Source organism: Mauremys reevesii, linkage group 12, assembly GCF_016161935.1.
Source record: "Mauremys reevesii isolate NIE-2019 linkage group 12, ASM1616193v1, whole genome shotgun sequence".
Lineage (NCBI taxonomy): Eukaryota > Metazoa > Chordata > Testudines > Geoemydidae > Mauremys > Mauremys reevesii.
In genome coordinates, this window is record NC_052634.1 from 29,538,098 (window position 1) to 29,548,982 (window position 10,885).

The window sequence follows — 10,885 nt, forward strand, 5'->3', positions numbered from 1 at the left end:
GATGAGGCTGCAGCTGGCTGATATGAGCAGGAGCACCGAGTGAAGGGAGGGCGGCCTCCCCTGACATTTTGCAGTCTGCAGGAATGGAGACAAAGCAGGGGGATGCAGGGACTCAGGGCAGGACCCACGGATCCAGCCGTGCAGGCCCACAGTCGCTGGAGGAGGAGAGAGAGTCCTGCGAGAGGAAGCCGCTGGTGGGAAGCAATAAGTGCAGAGTGCAAACCAGCCAGCTGAGAGTCACAGGGGTCTAGAAAACAAAACAGCAGCAGGTCCCATGGTGTAGTGGGCAGCACTCAGGACTCTGAATCCTGGAATCTGAGTTCAAATCTCAGTGGGGCCTCTGCCAGGTAGGGTGGTTTGCTGTAAAGCCTTGGAGCCCAATGTGCTCGGTTACCCTCTCCCTGCCTGAACTAGAGTGGATGTTTTGTTTCTCCTCCTCCTGGGTCACTGGTGCCCACTGGGAGATGGGTCTCTGGTCCAGCTGGGCCACCATAGGGCGGGGTCCTAGAACTTAACCATCTGGCTAGAGATTCCTGACGGTTGGGTTTCTTTCTGCTTCACCTGATGCCCACAACTTTGGTCCCTGTCACTGCAGCTCTTCCTCTTGCCCACATGGCATTTAAAGAAGCAGGGCCAGGGCCAGGCTTCCCAGGCTGGAGCCCAGCCCTCTCCTCCTCTGGGCACCTGGAGCAGAGGCATATGGTGCTGATGGCTCCAAGGGAAGGCTTAAAAGCCACAGAGCAACCGAGGGCAGGGCCAGAGGAGGGCAGGACCATGCCTATGTGTGGCCTTCAGATGGGCACAAAAACACTCAGCCAGCCTGCTCCCTGCCATGCCAAACCCACACTGAAGGCCACCCGCAGAGGAGCATGCGGGGCGGCTGCTGTCGCTCTGTGGCCAGCATCACAAGATGGTAGGAAAGCAGGGCCAGCCCCCCTGGTGGGGCCTCTTACTGTTCCCACGCTCTGTGCTCACTTTGGCAGTGGGGCAGGAGATTTTACCCCAAGAGGCTTTTCCCCAGCTGGCGAGAAGCAGAGAAACACCCAGGCTCCCAAGGTGCTATGTAGCAACCCCCCTCCAGCACAGGGACAGGCGCACACTTGGAAGAGAAACTGCTCCACACACTAGCCGGGCAGCCGCCATTTTCTTTGGCAAGTCAGGAAGGGCAAAGGCGAGACTGGAAGCACCTGGGGCTCATGCCCCAGCCTTTGTGACGCCCACCCCCCAACTCCTTCCCGGGGCTCTAGCTGAAGCCAGAGCATTGGCCTGAGCGGCCAAGAAGAGGTTCCAGCCCTGAAGGAGCAGGACTTGCAGCACAAAGTGAGCACAACCACGAGGGACTCAAATCCTGAATCATCCGATCCACAGGAGATGCCTTATCCTTTAGGCCACATGATGAGGGTCTAAGCTCTTCTTTGGAAAAGCCGGACATTGTGTTTCTCAGGTCATCTGCTGAGGGGCCGAGACACTCTGGGCACAAGAAGTCGAGTTCCCAGCGAGATGTGAGACTTAATTCTATGGGGCCAGGTGCAGGACTGTGGCAGGGAGGCTCAGGCATGGGGGATTGGGGTGCAGCGGACAGGCCGGCTGTCTAGGTGCTTAGATTTAGTCTCACTGAGGAGGAGGAGGGGGAACCCTGCTGACAGGCAGTGGCTGTGCAGAAAAAGACGAGGGGTTCCTGGGACTTTTTTTGCCTCTCGTTTGCCTGCCTGCTCGCTCTTGTGGTGGCGGTGAAGGAAAAGGATAAATGGACACAAATCAGATATTAGGAATGGCAATATACAAAAACCTGTAGGAGAACACTTCAACCTCCTGGCCACACAATAGCAGATCTTAAGGTGGCCATCCTGCAGCAAAAACTTCAGGACCAGACTTCAAAGAGAAACTGCTGAGCTCAGTTCATCTGCAAATTTGACACCATCAGCTCAGGATTAAACAAAGACTGTGAATGGCTTGCCAATTACAGAACCAGTTTCTCCCCCCTTGGTTTTCACACCTCAACTGCTAGAACAGGGCCTCATCCTTCCTGATTGAACTAACCTCGTTATCTCTAGCTTGCTTCTTGCTTGCATATATAAACCTGCCCCTGGAAATTTCCACCACTTGCATCCGAAGAAGTGGGTATTCACCCAGCTCATGCTCTGCAAAACGTCTGTTAGTCTATAAGGTGCCACAGGATTCTTTATTGCTTTAACGGTGAAGATGTTTCTCAAAAAGCCCAGGTAGCTCATTTGGTTGAGCATCAGGCTCTTAATCTGAGGGTCCAGGGTTCAAGCCCCTGTCTGGGTGCTCAGCTTTTAAGTTGCCTTATGTGCCAGGACCCATATGCTGTTCACAGCCACACAGGGATTCCCAGAAGCTGTAGCCATTTCCTGGAAAGGTTCCTTTCCTTAGCAATCAGGAGAGAGGCCACATCGGCAGATGCAGAAAGCGCAGTCTCTGGCTGCCAGGAAGTGCTGTGGGGCCAGGTGCTGAGAAAGCCCAGAGGGGGAGCAGCAGAGATGGGGGAAGGAAGAGAGAGAAGCAGTGAGGACAGAGTACAAGTGTAAGGAGAGTCTAATCTGGCTTATTATACACGACCCCAGTGGAATTGGCTGGCGGAAGGATCTGAGTCCCCACCCCCTTACCCAGAGGCTGCCTGACCTCAAGGACTCTCTTTCTACTCTCATGTATGGCAGAGACCTTGTATCCCTAACAAGGCTGGGCCCAGGATTCCTAGGGGGCTTGACCTCCAATCTTGCCATGATCACTTGAGCAGGGCTACAGTGTCCTCACTCTGGGGTACTCGCTCCGCTCTGGGCACTTCCCTGACCCACTCCTCATTGCATGTGCTTCAAGCAAACACCATTTATTACCCAGCAATCAATGTAAAACATAAGGAAAGATGGGAAAGGAAAACACGTCACCCTGTTCTGCGGCGCAGGAGATCACAACCAGCATCTCTGGAGGGTCAGGGCAGGTCACAGTCTCTCCCTCACATGTCCCAGGCCTCCTCCCCAGGCCCTGGCTGTGCTGCAGGGACACCACGGGCTGGACACTTGCTCTGGCAGTGGCCACATGCTCTAGGTGACAGGCCCCTTGTTCCCAGTGTCAGCCCCATGTGGGATATGATCCCCCCAGCCCCAAAAGTCTGGCCTGCAAGATCTCTTGACTGGTGGCATCTCCTTGCACTGGGCCTTCTGCCCAGGGTCCCCCTCGCTCTCCCACGCTGCTCACTGCACCCACCTCCAGCCCCAGTGCTGCTGCGGCTCTGCCTCCAGCTCCTGGGCTGCTCCTCTGGCTCCGCTTGCTGCAGCTCTTCTCCCAGCACAGATCTGCTCCTGGGCAGCTTCTACAGCTCGTGCTGCTGCGGCTCGGCTCCCAGCACAGATCTGCTCTGGTTCTCCTGGCTGGTGCAGCTCTGCTCCTGGCTCTTCTCAGGCTCCTGCTCTCTCCTTAGCTCTGCCTCTGGCCCAGGCAGTTCCAGCTCCCATGGAGGATGGGACCCTGGCCTGGTGACTCCCTCATTACACTGCTTGGCCTGTCAGTGCGGCTAACTTGGAGCTTTGTCCTCTCCCCATTGCCCCTGGGGACTGTCAGTCTCAGGGTCCTGATTTCCCAGTGGCCCTTCCCCCTTCTATTGGTGCTGGGAACTAGCCAGCAAACCCCACTAAGTTTTAGTAAGGGGCCAGCAGTCCCTTACACGAGCCAGCCCCGTGAGTCACCACTGTGCAGAGAAAGCAGTACAAGCTGGTCCCATGGTGTAACGGGCAGCACTCAGGACTCTGAATCTGGCAATTTGAGTTCAAATCTCAGTGGGACCTTGTGTTGGCTTGTGGTAAAGCCCTGGAGCTCACAGTGCTCAACTTCCCTGTCTCCAGCTGTGCAAAAGCAAATCTTTCCCCTCCTGCTGGGTGACTTGCCCACTGGAGCCAGGTCTGATGGCCAAAATTGGTTGGGGCTCTAGAACTTGTGACCCTGATGCCTGGGGTTTGACCAGGTGGTTGGGATTCTTGCTGCATCACATGAGGCCCACAAGTTTGGCCATTTTGCTTGCAGCCACATGTTACCTCTTGTCCACCTGGCACTTGAAGAAAGGAGGGCCAGGGCTAGGCAGGAGGGAGGCAGAGTCCCAGGCTGGAGCCCAGCATCTCTCCTCCTCTGGGCACCTGGAGCAGCGGCAGCTGGTGCTGACATCTCCAAGGGAAGCTTAAAAGCCACAGAGCAACCGAGGGCAGGGCCAGAGGAGGGCAGGACCATGCCTATGCGTGGCCAGCCTGCTCCCTGGCATGCCGAACCCCCACTGAAGGCCACCCACAGACCAGCATTCGTTCAGCGGCCAGCATCACAAGGCGGTAGGAAAGCAGCACCAGCCCCTGAGTGGGGCCTCTGACGTTCCCACTCAATGGGCTCCTTTTGGCGGTGGGGCAGGAGATATTTCCCCAAGAGGCTTTTTCCCAGCTGCTGAGAAGCACAGCAGTACCCGGTGTTTGCTCTTGCGGTGAAAGGGCTTAATACATTTAGCCGGCCTGGCTAGCTCAGCTGGCAGCACCTCTGGCTCTTACTCTGAAGGTTGAAGTTACAGTTCCCTGTCTGGGTGCTTGGGGCTCCTCCTCAACAATGCAACACACAATCTGCTTAAGCCCCACCCAGTAACCTGGGGAAAGTAACCCTGGCCACTGGGTGCCTCTAAGAGGTGATACTTTCCCCACTCACAACCACTGAGTGCAGGAAAGAAACTTTAATAAAAGGAGGATAATCACCTTGTATTAACTTGGGAAAACACCACAATCAGGATTCATAACACAACACTATGAGCAAAACACCCGCCCCAGTGCGCTGGGTAGTGGCCTTTGCCTCAGGCTCTTAAATCCAGACACCAGAAGCTCTGTGGATGTGCCCTCCCTTCACTGCACCTCACCCACAGCTGCTGTCCTGGGTCAGTGAAAACCCAGAGTTCACCTCTCACCTCCTGGGGGGAAAGCCCCTTTCTCCCTCCGCTGTCTGGCCACATTGCCGGCCACTTGCCATTCCCCCCGTCACCGCTCTGCTGGCCACCCTCTCTGCTCTGGGACGTCTTGTGGTCCCACCAGGAGCGGAACAGGCTTCCTAAAAGTAGTAGCCTCAGACCCCGAACAGTAGCCCCCCCCCGTCTACTCCACTCCACGCCCCGGCCCCACCCCTCTCCCCAACGCTCCTCCTCGCTGCCTCTTACCCCCAGACCCCTCCTCCCGCTCACTGCTCTCCACCCCCACCCCACCCTCACTAGCCCTTACGGTCATTAAAAAGTGGCAAGGCAGAGCCCTCCCATTTTTAAAAGCCCTGGGGTGTTGTTCCCCCCTGTTCAGGCACCCCTGGGGCCCTGCACTTCACACAGCTCTCCCTGATTTCAGCTGTTAGTGAGGGAGCCTCACTGCTTGTGCAGACTGGGCAGTTTCTTGCATGAGAGACACTGTCCCAAAGCAGGACTAATGCTTAGAGCTGGTTATCAGTGATTTCAGATCTGTTGGTCTGCAGCAAGACTCTCCATTGAGTCTGAACCAGCTCTGTTATTACACAGGGAAGAACAAAAGGGTCAAATGGGGCCTGGAACCCTTAAGAAGAATCCACCCCACCAAGTACAACACTTGTCGCTACCGGCTCTCAGCTCCACTGAGAATGTTTTGGGTCACCTGTCGCCTGTATCAACCTAGGAACTGGGAGAATTCTAGTTAACAGGTGCTCCAGTGGCGCAATTGGCTAGCGCACAGTAGTTATAGGGCAGTGCTGAGAGGAGCTATGCTGAGGTTGTGAGTTCAAGCCTCACCTGGAGCACTGGTTTTCATTAAAGAAGTGGTGTCACCCCCTCATTTGGCCTGTAGTCAGCCCTGGGGACACTGAGGAGGGCAGAGTCAAAAGGCCCCCTTCACTTATTACCTCCTCTCTAGAGCGCAGGTGAGAATCTACAATCCTTTCTCCTCCAGCCCCTGGGCCAGGATCCCTCAAGCAGAGCCTGGAGTCCTGCCCCTGGTGTCTGTACTATTGACAAAGACAAAACTCTCAAATCCCGCCTGGTGCGAGAGCCAGGTTGCTCTTCAAATTCTGTCGTTGGTACATTTCCAGGCCTGGGAATGTCCCACAACAACATTGAATGGGAAGCTGCCTGCAGAACAGTGACACTGCACAGAGCTCCTGCGGGAGGGGTGGGAATAGTAACTATTTGAGGATCATTTGGGAAATGAGCCTTTGCTGACAAGGTTTGTCTCTGTTCATATTTCACCTTCAGGGTCATGTTGAGGATCTTTAGTGTATTTTTGTGAGGTTAATAACTATCTCCTCAACTTTATTTACTCAACAAAAATTGGTGTCACTTGATTTTGCATCTCCTGTGAAAATACAACTGACGTGTGGCTTTCTACAGGGCCATGATGTTATAGTTGAGAATTCAGTCTCTGTACTTCTGGGAGTGTTGCTTTTACAGCTGCCTCATGCCCAGGCACACCGGGCTGTTAGCTGCACCCACAGTCCTTGCCAGGGGCCCCTGCTGAACCCTGGGGCTGCACTGCCATGCTGGGGTGACTCTGCAGGTGGAGAAGCTGCTGTGGAGCAATGTAGAGCAGGTGCAGGAAGGAGACAGGGTCACTTTTCACATTCTGAACTGCACAATTTTCCAAATTTGGGACTAGATTCATAGACTTAAGGTCAGAAGGGACCATTATGATCATCTAGTCTGACCTCCTGCACAATGCAGGCCACAGAATCTCACTCACCCACTCCTGTAACAAACCCCTAACCTATGTCTGAGTTATTGAAGTCCTCAAATTGTGGCTTAAAGACCTCAAGGTGCAGGGAATCCTCAGCAAGTGACCTGAACCCCACGCTGCAGAGGAAGGCGAATGGCCGAGAACAAGTCTAAGGGAAGGTGAGCATGAGCAATGACACTGGAGATGCCCAGACCTCCAGTGGGGGCAGCGTGAAATTAATAATGGGAAGATCATTTGCAAAATTGGTCGTCACTGACAAGATTTGTCTCTGTTCCTATTTCACGCTGTGAATTGCTAGTTAGAGGAATCAATACAGATTTTTACTATATTGATTAAACACTTAATTTTATTTAACCAAGCCAAAACTTAGTGTCACTTATTTTTCTCTATCCTAGCAGAATGAATTGAATTTTGTGACTTTCTGGAAAGTGCAGTGAGATTAAATGTGAAATTCAGTCTCTGTGTTTGTGAGCTGATGTTTTCCTCTCACAGGTCAGTGCCTGCATTGAAATACCAAGAGGGATCTAAGGGCTGGTGTCGCTGGGCACTGAACTGGCAGGCGACGTCTCTCAGGGTGTGACACCCCCAAGCCCATCTAGTTAAGGTGACCTAAGCCCTGGTTAGATAGTGCTGAAGAAAAGGAAGAATTGTTCTGTCCATGTAGCTATTACAGGGATGGAAAACTCCTCCAGTCACTGTTTACTCCAAGCTGCTATAAATGATTTGCCACTGCAGTGTTTTAAGTGTAGACAGAGTGAAACTAGATCTGGCTCCAGTTTGCACTGTGGATGCTCAGGTACTAAGACTACAATAATAACAACAGTGCAGCACTTGCGTAGTTGGCAGGATTCAAACCTGCGCGGGGGACCCCAATGGATTTCTAGTCCATCGCCTTAACCCCTCTGCCACAACTTCACTTGAGCTATACTTATTTCACTACATGATGATTCTGTTCTCACTGAATTGTCACTTCAAATTGTTGCCCAGACCAGCTTCCCAGCACACTCGTGGCTGCATTAGTGTAAGTGTGTCCTTTGGCTGAACAGCCGCAGAATTCCTCTGCCCATTTCCCTTCCGGATTTGGAGCCCAGGATGGGAGAGTGTTTGTGTGAAACGACATTGCTGTAGATTGTTGTTCATTCCCACTCTCCCAACAATTCAGACAGTCCCTTTCTAGTCAAATCTCAGCACATTGTTCCAATAGCAGGGGCAGGATTTCTCTGGGGCACTGAGGGCTGGTGCGTGAATTCAGTCTTGCATTTCACCTATGATGTTTCAAGTGGACTAACAGCAGCAGCAGAAAGAAAGAGCCGAGCCAATATCTCCCTGGCAGGGATGCAGGTGCCACGTCCTCTGTCTGACCGTCTCCATTGCAGGAGAGAAGGGTTCACTGGAATCGAATACCCTGGCTCAGACCAGAGACTCAGGAGGTTTTGCTGTTCATGGATCTGTGTAAAGGAAATTTGTCTCTGTGTGAAGCTGGAGGTCGGAAATGGAAACGATCCACATGCTGGCCCAATGCTCTAGGGAATGTGGGTGAAGGACTCTGGCTGAGAAATGATTTAACAGGGGTTTGTATTTATTGCTTTACCCGATTAAAATCTATGGCTAAAGGCATGCCACTGTTGTTAGTACTTGTACCTGTGTTTGGGACACCTCAGTGGAGTGTCAAGTCCATTGCACTTCACCAAGGGGGCAGTCGATTATTTTATCAAGATACAAATTTCTTGGTCAAGGCCTAGGCTCCGGAGAAAACAATACACTGCTGATAAGAAGTACATCAAAGATTTTGCAGCCAACCTTGGGCATAACTATGATGTGTCGTGTTTCACTCTTTATACCTGGCTTTCCACACTCCTTTCCCTTTAGCCTTGTAGTTGACCAAGGGAATAAGCTGAACATCTCCTCAGATACCAGGGAGTGTTTATGTCCATTCCTGCAGAGCTACACAGGGGTTTAGTATGTTGCTGCTCTCAGTCCTCTGGCTCTGGCAGGATAAGGGAACTATTCAGGCTGTCACTGAACTGAAGTTGAGGGTAGTCAGTTTTTGACAGGCAGAGGGACCCGCCCTCCTCTTAAAGGTGTTTGTCTGGCTGGCAGCTCCTGGTCTGGTGGTCTCGCCCGTGCGGTTCCAGCCGCTTGGGATCTGTGTCACCTCGCCTTAAACACTGGCCACACCTCAGTGCGCTCCCAGGGGCCCCCATCAGTGTGCGCAAGCCTTTGAGCAGCGTTTGCCTGCTCGCTCCAGTGGCTACCCGGCCTCCCAGAGTCTGCACGCCCTCCTTGCACCCCCAAACTCCCTCCCAGAGCCTGCACCCCACACCCTCCTCCTCATTCCCGCCCTGCCCCAGCCCAGAGCCTGCACCCAGCACCAACTCCAGAGCCATAACAAAGGAATTTTTGAATGCCCAGCAGGCAGAGCCGGCCCAGGATCTTTGGCGGCAGGTCCTGAGTCCCTGTTGGAGGAGGAAGGACCTGCCGCCCATTCCTGCCAAAGAAGCAGCAGAAGCGTAGAGCTGCGCCTGACGCATGCCATGGATCATGGTGGTAGAGCTGCACCTCTCCACTTTAGCGCACTCGAGGCAAGTGCCTCTACCCGTCAATCTTTGTTGGCAGCGCTGCAAACTCCATCCCAGAGCCCACCCCAGAACCCCTCCCCACACCCAACCTCCCAGAGACCAGCCCTCTCACCCCTTCTGCACCCAACCTGCTCAGAGCCTACACCTCCTGTACCCCAACCCAGGGGGGGCAGGTTTGAATGAATTTAAACTGGCTCACAGCATTTTTCCAGTAACCTGACAAAGACTGCAGAGCCGTCCAGCAATGAACGTCATCTCTGCAGTCCTCAGCGCTCTAAGAGGACACTGGTAGCTGAGGCATAAGGGACAATCGTGTGAGACAGGTGAAAAATGCTGATCCAATGAAAGCTGAGACCATAGGAGGGGAAGGTGAACGGCAGCACCACACAGGGTCATATAACACTCAGACATCGCAATACCACTGCTACCTGCCCTGTGTTTTCCATTATTTATTTCCCCTCCCCACACACTGTTGCACAAACCGTCTCCCTTGGTTTAACCACCCCTACCCTCTCCCACACACGCCATGGGACACAGCCTCTCGGTGACTCACTCCAGATGGGGCTTGTTCTGCATCTCCCCAACAGGGGGAGCAGAGAGCCAAAAAGGGCCACAGGAGACCAAATGGAGCTAGGCAGATAGAAAAGACCCTTCCTTCCCTTCCCAAGAGTCCCAAGTTAATCTCACCCATGAGATGTTCCAGCACCGGTGGGGCTCAAAGCACCAACCTTCCTCAGCAATGGGCAGGGGGAAAATCCAGCTCTATCACATGGAAGGAGGCCCTGACTCTGCTGCCGCCATCCCAGCCTTTAATATGGATTTGTTTTAGCTAATGCAACCCTCAACCCCTAACCATCCATGAATCATGAGGAAAGACACTCACTCAGGCACCGGAGGTGCAATGGGTCAGTGCCCAGCACTACAGAGCAGTGCTGAGTGAGTCAAAGGAGGTTGTGAGTCTCAAACCTCACCTACAGTGCTAGTTTCCTTACAAATGGCTTCTGCCAATCATTTTGTCCTGCAGAAAATACAATTGCAGCTCAGAAGACACCAATCCCTTGCTTTACAGAGAGCAGGGCAGATTCATTAGATCTACCAGGCTCTGCCTCCACAGCCGCCTGTGTCGAGGGGTCGAGCAGAGCCCAGAGCACTGCCCTGGGACTCCCCTCAGTCTTTGCCCCAAAACCACTCTAAAGCCACCCTCTTCACTGTGAGACCTCAAATCCGCCTGGCTTTCTATGTTGGGGGTCATCTGTCGTGTTGATGTGCAAGGGGTCCAGAGCGATTTTGGTGATGCCTGGGTATAGTTTTGTGTGCGTGGGTGTGTGTATGATTTTGCATGCAGATTGTTTTTTGCTTAGTATCTCTTTGGTATGTGGGTTTTGTGTTTCTGTTGTGGGCTTTACATTTTTGGTGTACTTGTTCTTTCTATGTTTTTGGTGTGACTTTCCCTTATGTGTATATGCCTGTGTGCTGTGGTTTGTTTTTGTTTATGTTCAAAGGCCTGTAGTCTGTGATTTTCTCATTCTTCTGTGTGTGTTTGTCTCTGTTTGTATCTTTATGTGTAAATTCACTGAACTTTTC

At 53.0% G+C, this 10,885-nt stretch overlaps 2 non-coding genes across 2 annotated transcripts; both read left to right on the plus strand.

Moving 5' to 3' along the window:
• Positions 1-268: 268 nt before the first annotated feature.
• On the plus strand, positions 269-340 carry TRNAQ-CUG. The gene has a single exon. It is a non-coding gene; the product is annotated as a tRNA-Gln (tRNA).
• A 5,359-nt stretch (positions 341-5,699) lies between these two features.
• On the plus strand, positions 5,700-5,793 carry TRNAI-UAU. Its single transcript has 2 exons — positions 5,700-5,737; positions 5,758-5,793. It is a non-coding gene; the product is annotated as a tRNA-Ile (tRNA).
• Positions 5,794-10,885: the final 5,092 nt, after the last annotated feature.